General features: G+C 40.6%; 1 long non-coding RNA gene across 1 annotated transcript in view; it reads left to right on the top strand.

Moving 5' to 3' along the window:
- The window catches only part of LOC128153972 (uncharacterized), a 66,353-nt gene extending 49,185 nt beyond the window's left edge, over positions 1-17,168 (top strand). The window contains exons 7-8 of the long non-coding RNA XR_008239178.1: positions 5,228-5,376; positions 15,289-17,168. This is a non-coding gene — a long non-coding RNA (uncharacterized LOC128153972). The remainder of the gene's footprint in view (positions 1-5,227; positions 5,377-15,288) is intronic.
- Positions 17,169-20,165: the final 2,997 nt, after the last annotated feature.

The following is a 20,165-nucleotide window of genomic DNA, read 5'->3' as shown; positions in this document are numbered from 1 at the left end:
TTCCCCCCTCATTTTTTTCTGTTTTAATTAATATGATCACCTGGCTTATCAGAAATGACCTGTGCAATATACATGAATCCCCTTTTTCAGTCGGTAAGCTTACTTTATGTAGCAGCTTAAGGCATTGTGCAACAGCACACAGTGTTAAAATAGGGCTGGCAATTTTCAGGGGATTAATCTGCTGGCATAATAGAAGAAATCAGAAAAGATTTGGTAAGATAAAACTTTGTTCTTTCATCCCATTTCCAGCTGTAGGATTTCAAAATGCTTTTGGCTATGGCTGCTTGCAGTGATGGCTGCTTTCAGTCCTGGCTCTCCAGGCATCCTTATTCCAGGCTCTTAGGTGAGGAAGCCAAAGGAGCAGAGAGGGGAATTGTCTGAAGCCATTGAAAAAAGTCTGTCAAAACTCAGCGCAGAATTTTGTGATCTTAACAGTGAAAGGTCTCATCTCACTTAAAGGCAACTGTCTGGGGACCGGCAAGGGGGGGTCCGAGATAGGACAAGTGCGTAGATGTAGGTTGTAGGTATGTGGGTGTTTAATTGACAAAAAGCCTCAATTCTGTAGCCAGAGTCCTGTGAAGAGACATTATATGTATCTAAAGCTCGTAATGGTTCCAAAAATCTTTAAACCATTTAATTAAAAAAGAAATTATAGCTTTAGAAAATGGGTTTGGGGTTTTTTTTATGTAGTTGCAGCTTTCAGAGGTTTAAGTGGAGAATATGGGGAGGGTTGAGGGGGGACACTACAGAAGTCAGCCATGACCTTAAGTACTTGTTACTTTGAAGATGCAGTCTCCAGTTTGTGCCTGCCTAGCGCAGTTCACAGTGGGAAGACAGGCATTTCGCCTGCACCGTAACAGCTTTTCAAAAAGGCAGATACCTTGGGCTGTCTTGCATTATATTTATTTTATAATTACTCATTAACTGATGCCCTTTATAAAATAAAAATCAGGCACAGCAGCTGGGTTATTTGCCTTTGAAAAGCTGTTGCTATGCACACAGCATGCCTTTCTTCTTGTCACTAATGATATCACAAAGATGTAAGGAGGGAAAATGCTACACTGACATCATGTCATGTCCAGTACAAATGAAAGTGCCATAAACATTCAAAAAATATACGAATAGGAACAGGTTCATTGACAAATGCTTCCACGGGGCCATTATGAAGGATAAGGTCGAATGTGTGGTTAGTATGCATGGATAAAGGCTCAGCAAATATTTCTATAGAACTGTCAAACTATTTTTAAAATTTGTTCCTCTTTGCAAGTCACCTATTTACCTCCACATTTTTCCTGTTTTTGTTCCTCAAAGAGCAGTTGAGAAAGAGGTGGAACTCATTAGTGGATATACTTCTGCAGCAAGACCTGAGCCCCTAACAGGATCTGTCCCAATAATGTCAGTGCCCGCTTTGGCCCAGTAAACGTATATGAAACCATAACGTGCGTGAGAGTCCATGTAAATTCTGCCTCAATTAACTATGCTGACCCTGTGAGAAAATATTAGCATATAAAATGTGTGGGAGGGGCACTGGTTTGAAAACCACGCCATATAATAACGTATGAGCTCCCACTGAAGTCAGACCAAGGTCCATTAAGTTCAGCAAGCTGTCCCCAAAGGCAGCTGGGAGTGGGTGCTTAATGGAAGAGAAACTGAAAATTTGTGTAGTCATCCTACAGCACCCTTTCAGATCTCACTGGGAACATTTTGAAACCTGGAAATGAATTCAGGATTTCAGCCTATGCTGGGGCATGGACAAAGCAACCGGTGCCTGATGCTCTCTGACAGTTCTGGCAATCTCTATTGAATGCCTTGAGCACAGTTAGGAGGAGTTAGGGGCTGGCCAGATAGAAGCAGGCATATTGCTAGGTACTATGCAAATATTCATGTTTTGCAAATACGGTATAAATTCAGGCAGCGATTTGAACATACATTACAAACCAATCAACTAATTCAGAGAGGCCAAGCGTGTGCATGGGTAACTGAGCACACACACACACACATGTGTGCGTATATATACGTATACATGTACACAGGGCTATATTTAAATATACGAGAAGCATTGCAAAGAGAAAAGGAAAGTGAGCATGAAAGAAAAGGAAGCATATGTGTGCATGGCTAGTTCAAGATTTCACAGCAGTGTGAGAAATAGCGATAGTATCACCCCAGTAATTCTTTGGGATTCAGTTTTATGGTGCTGGTGACAGCAGCAGAGCAGCGAGCTATCAGCAACAATTGAGGTGTGGCAGTCCGAGGTTGGTAGCATCCAGGGGATTGATAGGAGCCAAGTCAAGGAAGTTTTAAAGTATTTTGAGGAGATTAAGAAGTTTGCAGTGGGGTCAATGGATTTGGGAGCCTGCATAAAGGAAAAGGTGAGCGGGATGCTGAGGGCAAGGTCCTATGAGAGGCTTCAGGAGTCACTCCTTCCCCAGGGGCTTTTTCTGTTTTTCTCAAATCGATGGGGTACGGACACCTCCCACCCTCCCAGCTGCCTTCTGCCATCACGAAGGACCACCACCCCCAGTCCCTGGCAGAGGTGACCTCCGTCTCCTCCTGGAAGCCTCACCTGCCTTCTTGCTCCGCTCCTGCTGCTCAGGGCAGGGGACGTGGCAGGGCCACCCTCGCTCAGGGCGGGGGGACACAAAGATGGAGCTTAGGAACCACAGAGAGTGGGATTTTGAGTCCCTGCTTCCCCATGTGTTGGCAAGATACCTGTGTCCTCCTTGCTTGCCTGATCCTCGGTGCATTGTACCTTGGTCTTCTCAACTGTTTCCTTCGGATAGGTGTGACACACAAATGAGTGTTTGTGATGGACAGAGCTGCAGAGAAAACTCAATTTATTAGTAATAGTCCATCTGCACACACACACACAAATCCTAGAAGTGTGTAATCTACTTAATTCTATAAATAGCCTAGTCTATCTCTCTGAATACTTTTTATATTGTTAAAAGGATTAAAGTGTGATTGATGATCTCTGGATCCAAATCTGGGTTTCTAAACTATCCAGCTGCATCTACAACCCTGTCATGAGAACACCCTGCCATCAAATGCCACGTCTTTTCAAGGCAGCTCACATATTTCTAAAGCTCTCCTTAGTAATTAAATGACTTTATCACTATTATAACAAATGTCACTCATATTGTTAATGAAAGCATTAGGCTAGTATTTCAACTACGAGCTTAGCAAAGGCTGCTAGTGTATTTTGGATTCTCTGTTTTAAAATTTTTGCCTTTTTTTTTTTAATTGGAAGCATAATTTGAATATAGAATATGCAGGTTTAAAAAAGCTGCTTAGCATTTGAATATTTCTTTTTTTTTCCCTGCAGTGGCCTTTTCAGATCTGTTCTTAACACATTTAGTACAAAAGTCAGTTATCAAGAGTAATGCATTAAAAAGATGGATGAAGAGATGTAGAACATTAATATATGGTGGTGGTGGTAAGCTTGACAGCTGTCAACTTTGCCTGTGTGCATTTATCTTGTACTCTGTATTATTTATTCATCTGAAACACATTTGAAAGTGAAGGAGATGAAAGGTAATGTAAGGTAAATTAAGCCTGTTTAGGGCAACTAGAGCAGGATCAGAGCAGGATAAAATACTTGCAGGAGCAGAGTGCCTGGGTGTTGGTGGCAGCTTCCATACGTGAAGTGTTTCACTTAAAAACATGATGCAAATTATTCAAGAGTAGCTAGCATCTCTAGCCCCAAAGCATCTTTAGTTTATTCTTCTGAATGTCCACATAAGAAATATTTTATATTTCAATCTCTGAGTCTTCAAATGATGGAAGGAGGACAAAGGAGAAAAAAAAAAAAAAAAAGAGAAGAAAGCAAGCAAAGCAGCAGCAATCTAAAAAGAAAGATGGGTGCATCCAAGATACATTTATTGCAGGATTCACCTTGTAGTGAAACACCACGCCCACATTAAGAGAGTGGGAAAATGCAGCGCAGGGGAGGATCCTTAGGCTAAGCAGGTGTGTCCTGGTACAAGCATAACTGGGGCCAGAGGGTGATTAAGCATTCTTGCGTATCTTTTTATGCTGAGCTAGATCACAAAGTAAAACTAGTAGAGTTTCAGATTTTCCCATCTCCTTGTGTTTGAGTTGTATTTGATTTCACATAGCTTAGCTCAAGGCAATGGAATTGTTTGGGTTATCCATATTTTTTGGCCGCTGTTGGATGTTGAGCTAGTATATTGCCATTGCTGCTAGATGTTGCATGAAGGATGGTGGATTGACCTCTATCCACATAGCTTTATGCTGTAAAGTGTTCTTACCACTATGATTTGCATTCCCCTTGCTCAGATTTATCCCTGTTACATGGTAGTAAATGGCCTGGGAAACCTGGGTGGAGTTGTATTAATCATAACAATCAAGGGCTCTGGCTTAGAAAAAACAACATTAAGTGCTCCAAGCTGGGTTTCTTTTTAAATGGCTGGTTAACTAATCCAATTAAGGGCTCCTGTACTTATTAGTTTGCTGCTTTATTTATGTGGGCAGCAGGCTTTCAGGCACTATACAGCATACAAGTAATATGAGTTTGATTTGTTCTCATCTTTTCTGTCCCCTCCTACCATATTAGGACCCAGCTGCTCTTCACAGAGTTGTCTTAGAAATATATCTGCAAGCTAGAAGCCAGTCAGCAACTCTACAGACTCTTGATGGCTGATTTAATTACAGATCCGGTGAAATCAATGACCGTATTGAGCACTCACAAAACTCAAAACATAAACTAGATTTTTTTTATTTCAGTGGTTGGGTTTTTCCTTACAAAAGATCAAGGAAGCCTTTGCTGAGATGACTACAGGTAATAATGGCACTTTTTGAACCCAGAAGTCTATGGTTAGAGCTCTCTGTCAGGATGTGGGCGTACCAGTGTATCTTTTTTCCTTGGCATTTTACACTTAACACCTTTGGAGCTGGGGAACCCTGTCAGCAATGAACAGATTAGTTTTAAAAGGGTTGTTTCTCTCTGTTTTTGATAAGTCCACCCCAGGTGATATGTGAATATTTATTACAACAGTGAGAATGAATGACTCTCTAGTCAGAGGGATCTGCTGAGACAAGGGAAAGATCTGGATTCCAGTTGCTACTTCAGTTAATATTTAACCATATTATACAGTAGAAGAGATTGACACATTTCTTTCAGTCTAGTTATTAGAGACTATATTATTACTATGTTGTCTCTCCCTCATCACTGGGTATGTTGACAGAGTTACACTGCTTTTATTTTCAGGGGTTGCTTGCAAGGAGCAGGCTTGGCTGTCTTTGTACACTTGATTTACGCACCCAAAGAGGCACTTCAGTAACTACGTCTAGCTGGCAAATGGAGTTTCTTGAAACTGGGACTCACTGGACAAAGCAGGTTTGGAAAATCTGAGCAAGGTAATTATGTGCTGACATTCGTTTTGTTCAGAGACACAAACCTTGTACCGACTGTATCCTCCTCGGAGTCCAGGAACTTACTGAACTTAATCAACTTTCATAAAATAAATATTTTTCAGCTCTTTTTCAGTACGGAATTGTTTCTGCTTTTCAATTTTAAAGATGGCAAAATTCTGCAGACAGTTCTATAAAAGAAAAATATATTTTGTTGTAAGCTTAATTTGTTTTGCTGTATCGTCTACTCGCGTGTCTTTACCTCCTTTTTGAAATATAGACAGAATTTCAGGTATTCAAAGCATGTAGCATGATTACTGCTGTCTCGGGATGCATGAGGATTCTTAGTATCGTTTACCACATTTCCATAACTCACATGTGTTTATGAAATTTGAGATGAGACATTCTTTCAAAATAACTTCTGTTTGTATCTTTTTTATATAATAAACGTATCTGGAGAGCTGTGCTTCTTGTTCAACTGAAGAATTACGTTACTTCAATGCCTATGATTTAGTTTCTAAATGGTGTGAAGATTTTTTAGCATGCTCTTAAAGTAGTGATTTCATAGTGTGAAAAGGCTTTTCCTGTCCTTTCAGGTTACTATGTGACTGATGTTGGTTTAACTTGTGTTTGGTATTAGTCACGTGATTTTCTTTTGGGTTGGAATTGCTACAAACAGCTTGAACCTTTCAGAGTGCCTAAATTATTGGTTAATAATAACTAAATTTAGCAATACCTAATATTTAAAGTCACAGATTTTTTTTTTAACTACCTGTGTTATACAGGCATAATTAAAGAAATATAACTTTATTTAGTGCAAGTTTTTGTCCTATAATCTGGATAAATGTATCCAATAACTACGACCTGTTAAGCAGTACCATTCTGTGGTACTATTTGAACTACTCTTGCTTCACCTGTATTGTAGGTGCATGAATATGAAAAAACAACAGACGCTAATTAAGTGGCCTTTGAAACAAAATACAGCTCAAGCTGGTACTCAGATTTTGTGGTGGTGGTGTTTGGTGAAAACCAGCTGGTTTGCTTTCTAAAATGTTTAGTTTGTGAAGCCTAGCATGGCTTTCATGTAGCTCAGTCTCACTAGTGGTGCTCAAGGTGCTCAAAAATGGAAGACAGTCTTCCCCAATGTGCAATCCTAGCTTTCCCAGCAACGCGTTCATCCAGTCTGGACAGAGAATATGCTCCCCTCCAAACTAGCAGTTGTAGTCAAATTTCATCTCGCACATTTTCTTTTTGCTGGTGGAGTTGCTGGGTGGCAGGCACCCTGCGCTCGCTCGCTGGGCTGGTGGCAGGTATTCGGTCAGGGTTACTGGGAGGGATAAGCAAGTCTTCAACTTCACAAGTGTTTGTAAGGTGCCAAGCAGCACAGCCTGCTGTCTGTCTGAATTATTTTTCGCTAGATTAAAGATGCCTTTAATTTATAACTGTCTCCTTTCTAATAAGTGTGCAGAGTTGAGATGACAGGAAGGAAAAAGGCTTACCAAGTGTGAGGTCTCAGTTTTGGGGGCTTTTTGCTTTCAATGCAAAGTGACTTTTTTTTTTTTTTTAATCTCATTCTATTTTTGTTTGATACAGCCTAAAATGATGGTATTTTAGAGATTTATTTTTCAGTACATAACGGAAATTGATTAAACGATACTAAGAATGGAGTGACTTCTAGCAGTAGAAATTGAACTGCTACCGTTACAAACCACGCAGCCATGATGCTAAGAGAGGAGTGTATGGTTTTCATGCCACTGGATCTACTTCAAGCTCATGTAAATATACCCCTATTTCTTTTGTGAAAAACAATAACCTGCTTTCTTTGTGGTTTTAGGAGTTATTTGAGTTTGAGATGAGAACAAGGCAAATCTACACAATACTATCTTGAAGAGTAGATTAGTGCATACTGGGAAATGAGCAGACTCCCCTAGTGCTCCAGGACAAAGGAAAGCAATGCTATTAATGTCCTTACCTTTCAGAGAGTGTCAGTCATCCATCATCAGCAATTTCAGGATGCAAGATAGATGTTGTCATTTCAGTAATTGTATTAGCTTAGTTATTCTTCTGTACATTAACCAAAGTCATCATTTAGTTTACTTAGAAGAATAGGTTAGGGACTAGCCTTTGCAAGGTATACTCATAAACAAAACCAAGAGATGCTCTGTTTTCTTTTGTTTATTAATTCTCTTTCCTGTGCACTTCTTGACGCAATGTTTATTCTTGAGACTATGCCTTCACTGAGATACATAAGATAGCAAAAGCTAGATAAAGTTGCCAAGTGACAACAAGGAATTAATTTCCAAGTCCCAGGCTCTCCAATGCGTGGAAGTAAATAGTTAAGAACATTACGTACTTTTAGGCTGACCACATGATTTTATGCAACTTAGCTGAAAAACACTTCCATTTATGCTCATCTGAAATCTGTTTTTGAAAATTCCACATTTTGCAGCCAGTCCCATCCTCATCACACTGGGCATGGTTTCCCTCCCCTTGCCCACGAGAGGAGCAGGTGTCCAGATGAACAACTTGGTTTCTGGTATGATTTCAAAGCAGACTCTCAGAGGCCTTCTTCCGAAACACAGCCCTGTCAGGTACATCGAGGCAGGGAAATAATGTGAACTTAAATTGAAAAGTGGACCTCAGGACAGGCCAGTCTCAAGAGCCTTCAACGTGAGAATTGAGAGAGGTGCTTCAGGGCAGAGGTCTGGAGGACAAGTTCTTCTCCACTTAGTCCATCAGTGGGATCCAGCTAGACCCAAGTCTGAAACTGCTTTGACACCTTGAGCTTAACTTTCATAAGTCTTTGCCTCGCTTTTGAGTTTCTCCATCTCTAAGATGGGGGATAATAAACCCCCCTCACTTACCTGTCTCACAAAGGTTTGAGAAGATGTGTTAGATGTTAAGGGTAGAGCAATTTGAAGATGAAAAGCACAAAAGAAATGCTAATTGTTATTAATTTAAGTCCATACAGGGGTGAAACTGTAGTAAATAAAGGATAGATGTCCCAGATATTTGACAGATACACTGCGTGGAAAGTTTAATACCCTTTGAATGCTTCAGAAATCAGATCTCGGTAGTTCAAGAAGTCCCACCTCTTTGTTTCATTTTTTCCCCCTCAGCAGAAAGTGACAACAAGCTGAAGTATTATTCCAATAATCTTCTTGTTTATTGTTGTTTATAAAAGGGCTTCTAGCTAAATGTTCATTACAATTTTTTTTTATGTCCCAACTAATATATATCATGACTTTATGGATGAGCTAAATAAAATGACCCATTTAAAACTTTTGAAGACTATGTGGAGAGGCATCGTATGCTGGAAAATTGTATATACACTGTATGCAACAAAAGCAAATCTTTTTTTTCATTTGAAGGAAAATGGCAAAATAATAAATTGTGACTGGTGACATTTCCCTATGCTACCATCTATTTGTAACACACTTACTTAAAGGCTGCATGGGCCATATCCATTTATCTTTTCTCCTGGGTCAATTATGCTGTTTGCATTCAAATCAATCCCTTAATCAAGCCCGTTGATAATTGCAGCAGTGCAAGGGAGATATTTATCATAGAAATGTAATGAAGGCACTTTGTTCCAGTGCAGCCGAGTCTAATATTGTACTGCCACAGTGGACCATTTATGCATATGTGTGTAGTTTATTTTCCTAATCAACAGTCTCAGATGCAGGCATGCTTGGATCTCGCTGATGGGGTTAGATGGGCATCGAACTAGCCTTAAAACTACCATCTTCAGGGTTTACCATATTGTCTCTTGACATTGCGAACTACCTGAAATTTCAATAAACTTTGTGTAGAGGCTTCTATCCTTCCAAAGAGAAGCAATCGGAATTAGACCTTGGATGTGCTCATTAAATGTACCTTACCACATAGCGTGGAAGTGAGAAAGGGATGGGCTCTTGGGTGCAATTCAGACCTGGGCAGAGAATGAACTGTAGCACTGTGGAGGCTTCCTGAAATCTAAATTGTGTCCTTGCTGGTGGAAGTTTGGTATGCTAAGACAGGCAGAATTATCATCTGATCAGTCTCCGTGAAATATGCTGGAACTATGGTATCTATTATCACTGAAAAAATCATCAATTGTATTTAGAAAACAATATTGCTGTCCAAAGGCTCTATTGCCACTGACTTCAGAAACTGTGGTAATTTCAGAAACCTGCTTCTCTCTCCAAAGGATGTTTTGTGTAGAATAATTAGTGAGAATACTGTTGTATGCCTGATGGTGCGAGGCTATAAAGAGGTAGGGTTTGTGAAGAGGGAGGATATCTTCTATTAGATTAAAATACGTAGCAGGCAGGAAAAGCACAGTCATGTTGTTTGGATCACTAATATGATTCCAGTCTGAAACAGAAATAGCAAGCTTTACTCTGAAGATAGCACTTAAATATTTTAATTCCTTTACATGAGGGATGAAATGAGCTCCGGTTTTCCCTTTCTGGTAAAACCATTGTAAAATCTTGATTTTTTTGTTTGGTTGGTTGGTTTATTTTGGTTTAAAAAAAGATTTGTAATAACTATCTCTTGTTTAACCTGCTATGAAATTCAAACAAAAAGATGCTTATAACTGTCCTTGACCAACAAAAATGTATTGCTTTCATCAAGTTCATGATCTGCAACTGTAACTTGGATTTCGTGAGCTGAAGCAGGTGGAGCCATAAAGCCAACATGGCTTTGCCATTTCCGACTCCTCCAGTTTTCTTTGCAGGCTGTGATATATGGGGGCAGCTGGCCCAGAGGTCTGGGTCCAGGGGGCTCAAAAGGGAGCCCGTACACCTTTTGTGGCAGCTCTTGCCCAATTTGCTGACCGCACACTGCGATGAAAGAAGAGGAGGAGGAGGAAGGTGCCTTCCTCCCAGTCTCAGCTAATGAGAGCAGTAACTCTCGCCTCTAGGTTGTACACGCAGATGATGCTAAAATATCTTCCAGTTTGTGGTGGTCATCTTCTTCTGCTATAAGAGGGCTAGTTAAACAGTGCTTGCCTTAGCTGCATCCTCTACCAGTTACCAAAGTGTAAGAAACATGAGCCAGTAAATTTTAGTTCCTTATAAGGGAATTTAGCGACGTTCTTCAATATTTCAGCTAATGGCATTACGTGTCTAGATTCCTTAGCGTCCTTTCAACATTTCCCCCTGTAGCTTCAATACTGAACACTGTGCACTCTTTTGGACATAAAGTGTTGTCCCTAATTAAAAACTGTCATTGTAGATAACTACCGTTTGGGAAAAAAACCATATTCATTGTAGCAAACCAAGTAGCCCAATGCTACAAACAGAGTACAGTCCCTCAAAATATCCTGTCATCTGTAACATCAGAACACAAGCTTAAATGAATGTGATGAAACTGAGCTTACAGATATTAATTCAAAAGAAATGAACATTGAAACAATTTATTTTTGATGATTCTGTTTATTAGCACATATTTCTTTGTGCAGCCAAGCCTAAACTAAAACTGTATTGAAGTTTTTATACATCACTTAGTGAGGGTTCTTTGAACTGCCTTTCAGCTCAGCAATGTTCCTTAACTGCCTCAATTCCAATTTCACTTTATATTTCAATTCACCAGGCTTCACCCACCCCCCCCCCCTTCCCCTGCCATGTATTCTCTGGGGATCCTAAACAATCTACAAAAACTCCATTTTATTGCCCTGGTAATAGTGTTATTTGAGGCTTCAGATTGTTTAGGAGCATCCCAAGTAAAATACTTAGCAAGTGCTAAAACTTCAAAATAGTAGTTAGATGAAAGCCAGGGTCCTTGCTTTTTCTGTTCCACACTAAAGCTGAAATTCTGCTGGATTTTGACTTTGCTGACACTTATCTGGGTTTAGGTTTATGCAAGTAGCCCAAATTTAAACACAATTCCAGGTTAGACAAGAGCTCTGCTGGGCCGGCTCAAATAAAGGAGGTGATTAAATACCTGTTCACATACATCTTTATGGCAAACACAAGAAAAACATTAATTCCCTTGACAACCTTTTATTACAGTTATGGTATCAAGTAGAAAACCTGGATATTGATGTGACAACTGAGCCTGACTTTTCTAATCAGCTGGGACAACTCAGCACTGTCTTAATGACAGACTTTTCCCCTGTTTTTTGTGTTACGAACCAAGTCACGAGCAATGTCTTTATTAAGTAACGCAGAACACAAATAAGAGCTGTTGGTGGGACCGCGGTGTCACAGCTGCAACCTAGTGACCTAATATCAGCGTGGTTTGGGAGTAGGTGGAATACAAAGCAGCTCTGATACCAAGCTGGGACTGCAAGCTGCCTTAAATTTAAATCTAAACCTAAATTTTGCAAAACTGCCAGGAAAAAAAAAAAGGGGGTGGTGGTGGTGGTAATTAGTTAGTTGTCTATAGTAACTCTTCCTGTAGCATTGAACAGACTTCACAGGTCTGTCGGCAGGGTTCAAAAGCAACGTGGTTTCCTTGGTCCAAGTGAACAGGAGCACAGCTGGGCAGCTTTGACCTCATGTGGCACTATTACTTTAAGGAGAATAAAAGTTCACTTTCAGCTGGATAATCTTGAGCATCTTTCGGTTATTGGTGAATTGAAATCACAATTTTTCATTCTTCAGAATATCCTTTTTTAAGGTTGCTGGGCAGAGAAAATAACTGGGAGTCATTAGTTCCTACTGATGGTCAGGATTTTGTATTGCCAATTTGTGATGCACTTGTGGATATCACATATAAGGAATTGGGAATAAAATATTGTCTTAACTCATTATTGACCTCCTTTTGTAGTGACACTCCTAGAATAATTTGTGAATAATTTGAGATACTTTCATTTCTGAACTGTGTTGCTTGCTGTTTAAGCAAATAAATGCCATACCACCAAACACTCTTTGGGTCCAGAAAGCAAATTGAAACAGAAGACGATAGCACATGGTTTGATTCACAGAAAAGCATAAGGCATACCACAGAACAGCAGGGGCTTGCTTTATTAGACTCAAATAAGAGACCCCTTGCTGCCTGAAGTGGGTGACAAGAAAATTCCACATAAAAATGGTACCAGTGTTAGAGTATTTAAAAAAAAAAATAAATATGCTCTGACTTTGATTTTTGAGCCCCATGGCACTCAGCTGTGTAAGGAGAGCCTGCATACTCTGAAGTCACTATCTGTCCCAGCCTGCCTCTCCTCTCCACACCACACCATCTCCCATATTTCAGATTTATTCGTGCACGGGGGTGTTTGTGGTGGTGCACATGTGTGTGAGTTGCTGGCCCGCAGAGTCAATAGGGTATAAAGTGCCTTTTGGAGACTGTGGCTCTCTGAATTGTGGTTTGCTGCATTCGTTTTAGGGGTAGCAATCCCTCAAGGAGCGTAAAATGGCCTCAATCACAGATCAACATCTAAAGGTAAAACTGTGGTACTTGGTTCCTCTGAATGGAGCCTAGCACCATAAACAGGACTGTTGGAGACAAAGGAAAGATAGTAATTTTTCATAATCTGGTAGCAGTTAATCAGAAACAGCCGGCTGATGTGACTAGTTGTTGTTGTTGTTTTGCTCTTCAGTTTATTTGGTTTCATTATGACTATTAGAATAGAATGTAAAACATTATCAATGGTGGGAAAACTTGTATACTAATTTTAGTTCATACCTCTGATCAAAGTAATGCTAGCAAGTCGATTAATAGGAGACTGCAAGAGCTTAATATTCTCCTATTATGTTAATCTCTGCTCACATTTTCATGGGCCATAAATCAAGTGCTTCCTCTGCACCTTTCAGACAGCAAGGGATAAAGCTTAACAAAACCACATTGACTACAGGAATTTCAGGACAGGTTATATGATGCCACTAATAGGCTACCCATTTCACAATAATTTATTGCTTATAAACAGTAGTCTATTGCTTTTTTCTGCCCCATATCATGAGAATTAACAACTTCGGCTTATGCTATCTATTACCAACGGAATAAACCCATTTTCCCAATATCATTGTGAAAGTAAGTTAGTTAAGTATTTAAGTAGGTTAAAGTTACTTAAGTTTAGGTAACTTATTTTTCAGGTACTTAAATATTCGTAAATATTGGCAGGATGGTAATGAAGTGTGTTTTTCAATTCAGGAAAGGGCAGTAAACCAAATTCAGAGAGAATTCTCTCTTTAAGAAACATCTCAGTGTACTGACCTCAGTTCACGATGCTTAATCCAGGATAAATTGTGACTTTACACCTTAGTACTTACCTACTCATCAATTTTCCATTTCATACCTGGGATTAAACTCTCCAGGTGCTATAAATAATAAGTGCATTTATGCAAAGACATTGTAGGTCACTAGTAACAATTTAAAAATCACATCGTAATAAACTTCTTTAAAATTGGTTTCAGCAAACCCTTTACTCGCTCAGCTGAATGGATTGCTTATAAACAGGAGTCTATTGCTCTTTTTTTCCTGTACCATTGGAACGATTAACTTTGGCCTATCCTATCTACCACCAGTAGAATTAAAAAAAGTGACAAACAAGGTGATCATCTGGAGGGCTTACCCATTTCCTCCATCTCCTCTCCCCGAGCTCTGACTCTTACACTTGCTCCTGTCCCTGCTGAACACCTGGCATCAGGAACCTGTGCTCTTGCTTTTGCTTTTCCCTCTTCCTATAGCTGAAGTGGGAACTCTGTGTCCAGTTTGTTTCTCTCTATGGCCTATGTGGTCCTGAGCAAAAGCAAGAACTGGAGGCTGCCCAAGGTGGAGGAGCGTGAGTTCCTGTCCTTTTGGAGGAAGGACAAGCAAATAAAACTAAGGACAACTTCTTCGCTCGACACGCGGTTACGCTGGAAATTAATGTCACAAAAGAGTTGCAGGTACCACACGTTTTTGGTAAGTGGGAAAAAGAGATCAGACAAATACATGAAGGGAATATCCATTTCCTCAGTTCCCAATTCAAAGATCATGTCTTTGCTTTATGAAATCTCTCAGCTGCACAGTGCTAGAAAGTGGGAGAGCGCAGAAGAGAAATATGACTGTATGCTTGATAGAAGTCCCTACACTTTGCTATTATCTATTATCAGAGACAGTATCCTGGACAGATTTTGCTGTGATTTAGAACAGCTCTTCTTAAACTCACAGAAGCAAGAGTAGAGCCTTTTTCCTGTCCAAGTCCCTCTCAGATCTCCTAGAGCAAGCAATCCCAACAGACATGAAGACAAGGAACGTAAGGGGGCTGGGAAAAGTCTGGATGAAAGAATGAGTAAATGTAAGAGATTTTGAGAAAATAGAGAGCCGTGCAATATCTTGATTTTTATTTATTTGTACAAGGGGACCCTGTCACTGTGGTTAGGGAAAGCCTGACACTGAGATGTTTCTCAGCTATATTGCTACAAGTTGGACATAATAAAAGTATTCACATTTATGATCTCTTTAACACCTGGAGGATTATACAAGGAGTTGGTTGCACAGAATGGACATCTGATTGCTTTGCTTTGTCTTCCTGCGTCAGATCTCAGCCCAGTCGTGAGGGAGGTGATGGTTTGTGCTTCTTTCAGATACCCACACGCAGTCCTGTCTGGGTCCATGCTAATGCGGAACAGCCAGCTCACTCTGAAATCAGTGTTTCACTTATTGCATAGCTGTTTTCCAATAGGGAAAAGCCATTTTTGTTTACTGGAGGTATTAGTTCCCTTCCCTATGACTAGGGGTTTATTATGATACCTTTCAGTAAATGTTAACTATCAGAAATAATTAATATCAAGCATGGTGGAGAGCACCTGGGGGAAAATGAACTCTGAAATACTATGAAATTATTCAGTAATGTGATGGGTAAAGACCTCCCCTGGATAATGAACAGGAGAAAAGCAATTCAGGCTGCAGTATCCATGGGTCATTCTTTCTTTTAAAAAAATGGAAGATGAGGTTACTGTGTCTTTGAGGTAAACTGTTGAGAGGCTTTTGTGTTTCTTAATACAGCAGGTTGATCTTCCAGGAAAGCTCACTGTTTACTCCCAAGTGAGCAGTCAGACAACACAGAGAAAACCAGAAGGAAGAAAGAAGAAAGATGTTCCCAGTCTATATAGGCTATATTTTCCAGCTCAGCAAAGGAAACGGTCCCTGTTTCTGAACAGTACTTCTGTCTCTAACACTGGGAGAGGCTAAGGCTATTAACAGCTCAGGGAACTGGAGCCGAATATGGGGCAAGCACTAATCCCTCTGTTCGGGCAAACCGTTCTCCAAACAAAACTCCTCCATTAGCTCCGTTTCATCTCTGTTCGCGCACTCGCATGTTGCCCACGCCTGCAATTCCTGACCGGCAGCTGCCAGTCATTTTCTCCTCCTTTCTCTTGCCTGCCCGCAGTGTGGCAGAGATGCTCAAGGCGCTGGCTGGGACACAACGTTGGCAGCCTCAGGCCACCTCCGCAGGCACAGAGGACGATTGATGCTGGCTGTAACCTGCTGTAAGAAAACAGAATTGCCATCGTACCCAGAGCCGGCGTGATATGCGACTGGGACGTTTGGCAGCGATCAGCGAGGCCACTTTATTATCACGTCCGCACTAAGTAAATGAGGTCCTGACAGTCTGTGCTATACAGCTCCCTGCATGACACAGCAGTGATTCATTGGCCTTGTATGAGTAAGCTGCAGGGAGTCCTTAGCCCAGAAGAGATCACATAATTTATTTAGTGGAAGTCTCCTGTGCCCCATAAATGCACATATATCTGGACACAGGCACTGACACGGTTCTGGAGAGTTTTTTAATACATTCAGATGAAAACAGAGTTAAAGTTAAGTGGGCGTACTGAGAACTGCTCTGCCATACATAGCATCATCCATTTATCCTGTGGTTTTGGCATGATCTTGGGACTTACAGCAAACCCAGGAGTGCTATTGTAGCACGTGGCCTAAACCCTAATGATTTCTAAGCAGGTTGTGATTCTCTTTGCTTTAGTTCTATGAAGGTCTTAGAGAAATACCAGCTAGGATAGCAACGGGCCAGAAATTGGGTTTCTTTCCAGTCCTATCAAACCTAGGTCTGATTCTTTCAGCCACACAGCAGCCACACCCCTTTATATGGAAGCCCTCTAATGTATAGATACTTAGGCCATCTTATTCATCCCGATACAACAGAGATACAGCCAGCATTGCAAGGTACCTGATGACAGAAAACAGGTTTCTGCTCGTTGTATTCCCAGTTCTTAGGAATCCCTGTCGGTGCAGTAGCAAGGGATTGCTTCCATAGCAAAAGATAGTGTGACTGGTCTATAAGGGTTTTTGAAATCACAAAACCTTGTCATTTTTATTTCCAGCAAACCCATTACTTTGAAGGGGAGTGAAGGGTGAATGATGGAAAACAGTGCAGACGTGGTTTCTTTTGCTGAGACTGGATTAACAAGAAAATTAAATATTTTTGCTTTTGAGAATTTTGGTGTCTTCATCAGCCAAAGGGAAACCCAGTAATCCTGAGGAACAGAGTTAGTTCATTGCTGCTTTCATCCCACATGTGCAGCACTGATGGAGATTGCTGGGACATCGACCTGCAGCAGCGATGCCAAGAAGTTTCAGTGGAATCATGCCACCAAACACACAGATGAGCCACTTCTCTCTCTTAGAGAAACCTCATTTACAGCTCGGGAAAAAGAAACTGGCACAGTTAATCCGTAGACAACTGTTTAGGGAAGCCTGATACTATGATACTGTGACGATGTGCTTTTGCTTAGTCTGAATCTTTGCCCCCTACAAATGTTGGTATATTTGCAGTAGATGTGCTTCCATACAGAGTAAATGGTATAAACCCCTTTTTTGGCTAAAACCGGGGATATGTAAGTTTGAATAAAGCCATTCGTGCTCTGGAATGATATGTTCTGGAAGGCTTTAATTCAATATTTATTTTTGCTGTCAATATTTCATTGAAAAAAAAAAAAAAAAGGCAGGCCCAAGGAAGACCTTGGTTATTGTCGAGTGCTGTGATCAGCAGTGGATTTGTGTTTCGTGTTAGCTTGGCTTCCCTGTTCACTGGGGTGGCTGAAACTGGGGTCTGAAAGCTACAGGGACCAGCTGCCTTCACTTTACCAGCTTTGCCAGTTGGAGCAACAGCATAGGCTTAATTTTATCCACCATGGAGATTTTACAAGAGGTGAGGCAGCAGGACAGCAAGCAGAGAGGAAATGGCGGAAGGAGGAACCGATGATTTTTGGGTAGGTAGTGCTGCTGTTTCTCCATGTTCTTTAAAGATGTGGGCACATGTACTATTCAGGAAGGCGAGGAACAGTAATCGAACCTCCTGCTGATGTGAACGGGGTTAAGACTTTACCTGCGTGCCCTCGAGTGGAGGGCATGGTTGAGGTGATACCGGCCCCCCCCAGTGTTCCCGTGACTGCACCACGGGCCCTTCTTGGCCCCTAAAAACAAGGGCCTCGCACAATGTCTCCAAAGGCCTGATGTCCTTCTAAGCGTGGGGCTGTTTCCCACTGTCCCTGCGGTGAGGTTTCCTGGTGGTCCTGCTGGTTACAGCTCCCTGAGCTCGCAGTGCGGTGAAGCCGGTCAGCGGGCTGGGCGCAATGGTGGAGCTACAAGGTGGTGGTAGCACTCAAACCTTCTCTGAGCAACCCCCTTGGGGTCAACTCCTCACTCCCAGTCTCAATTTATGCCCAGAAAAAAATCCCCCGACTGCTAAATTTCCCTGGAGCAACAGTGACATCTTGTGGGTTAATTTTAAGTGTGTTTTATATGGAAATATTCGTTCCAGTCTCCCCTGCCTCTGCTTGCGCGGAAACCAGCAGTCTGAATTCAAGCGGCATCCACAGCCATCTGCTCAGCACATCCCTAGGCCTGACAGCAAAAGAACTGATGGATGGCAGACCTGCTCATAAAGTATTATGCCAAGGGCTCGCCTGGAAATTCAGTTAGCAGGATCGTATTATTTGGAAATAGTAGTTTAATTGGAAACTGATTGGTAAGTGGATATTACACATAGTTCATTAAGAAGACACATAGAAAGCTTAGTTCTACATGGACAACAGGAGGCTGAAGTGTTTGTTAACATGCGTGTTTTGGGAGATGACAGTGTCCTAGTTTTAATTTGGGAGAATGCGATTAGATTAATGTTGTTTCAGGTCTCCATTCTCATCATGGTAACACTCCTTTTTATTTAGGTTTTCATCGCTGAGCATAACTTTTGCTACTGTGTTTGCCAATCTGCTTGCAAGGCTTTATTCGATTCAGATCTAGTTTTTTTTATCCTGGCATATTGAATTTGTTGCTCCAGAGGATTTTTCATTCCAGCTGGGCTTCAGTTATTCTGTGATTCCCCCAGGGCTCCATTTTGAGTCCTACTGTGATTTGCATTTGTAGACTTTCGATGGGTAAACATTATAGCTTCTCAAACTCCGTACTGTCACATCCTTTCCGATGGCACTCAGCTCCTGCTGATCTTGTAAAAAAGCGTGATGCTTTGCATAATATTCTGCATGACATTCAATTATGGAGATCTTCACATTTTAAAAAACCTGTAATCGAAAGAAGAGCAATCTGCTATTAATTAGCTGTCTGATGCCCAGGACTCATGTTGATAGTAATGGTTCCCCTTGGTTATGGTTTTATTAATCCATAGGAAAACATGCCATTATAGATATTAAAAATTCATTTCCAAAGAATACTGCCAGCTTGAAAAATGGAATTCAGTCTTTTAATTTATTAATCTTTTAATAGAACCATTTTAAATAACATGTTCTAGATTTGTTTAAAATATTTATTTCCAGCAAACTTGAAGACAACATCTTTGTATGTGCGTTAGCACGTATTTGTGCACACAAGTACTGGAATGACTGCTTAAGAAAGCTTTGGAATCTCTGTTATTGAGCATACTTACACAAACTTTAGGAACAGATGAGGTTACTAAAGATGAACTTCCCAAGCTGATGGTTGAGGTCCTTTCCACCTGTTTCTTCTCAATATGCACCTACTCAGACCTACACACCCAAAAACATGCCTACACATTTCTGCACTTACATGCAAACTTCTTTAATGGGTTTTTGAAAATGAATGTTAACAACATGCATCTCCTGATCACCTCTTCTTCCTCATCTCCTTGCATCATCCTTGTTATAAAATCCAGTTCCTCCCTTGCTGGCCTGGATTAAGGACTGCCCTGGTACACCTACCAAAGGGAATCAAAACTTAGTACTGAGAGGCAGGCATTGCTTCCTGGAGGCTGACCAATATACTACTTCTTTGCCCATGCCGACAAGGAGATAACCGTGATTTTCAATATCACCACACATCACTTTTCTTGTAAAAGCAGCAACATCTACAAGGACTTATTTTTTTTCTTGGAATCATAGCTTTAGAAGTGAATAAATAAGAAAGAGAGCCCACAACCCAATAATCTACTAGTCTTCTGAAGTGGTAATTCATCACAGTGCCATCTATTTAGAAACATTATAAATCAAATGCCTTCCCTATACCTATAATGATGTCTATAGCAGAGTGGTGTTTCTTAATTTATTAAAAAGAAATTAAGGGAGATAACAATCCAGCAATCTATCAGTTTCAGAACTGCATTCTGTTGGACGTTAAACATCAATTAATAAAATAATATAGGTGCAGTTTGTCATTACTATAATAAATTTTGTTAGTGCAATCAATGTTTCCCTTTTATAAGTATCTAAGGATTGTGAGTTCCCTTCTTCTAGCGATAACGTGCACATTAATGGGGCAAGGAGGTGCATGTCAGAGCAAAATATACTGCTACATTATCACTTAGAATTTATTTTACTTTCTTTGAAGGCAAATTATATTTATGGTGATTCATTCTGCAGTACAATGCAACTACTCTTTTTTTCCCAGGTTTT

This window comes from Harpia harpyja, chromosome 2 (assembly GCF_026419915.1).
Source record: "Harpia harpyja isolate bHarHar1 chromosome 2, bHarHar1 primary haplotype, whole genome shotgun sequence".
Classification (NCBI taxonomy): domain Eukaryota; kingdom Metazoa; phylum Chordata; class Aves; order Accipitriformes; family Accipitridae; genus Harpia; species Harpia harpyja.
Note: the sequence above shows the minus strand (reverse complement) of the source record. Positions and strands in the feature narration are given on the sequence as shown.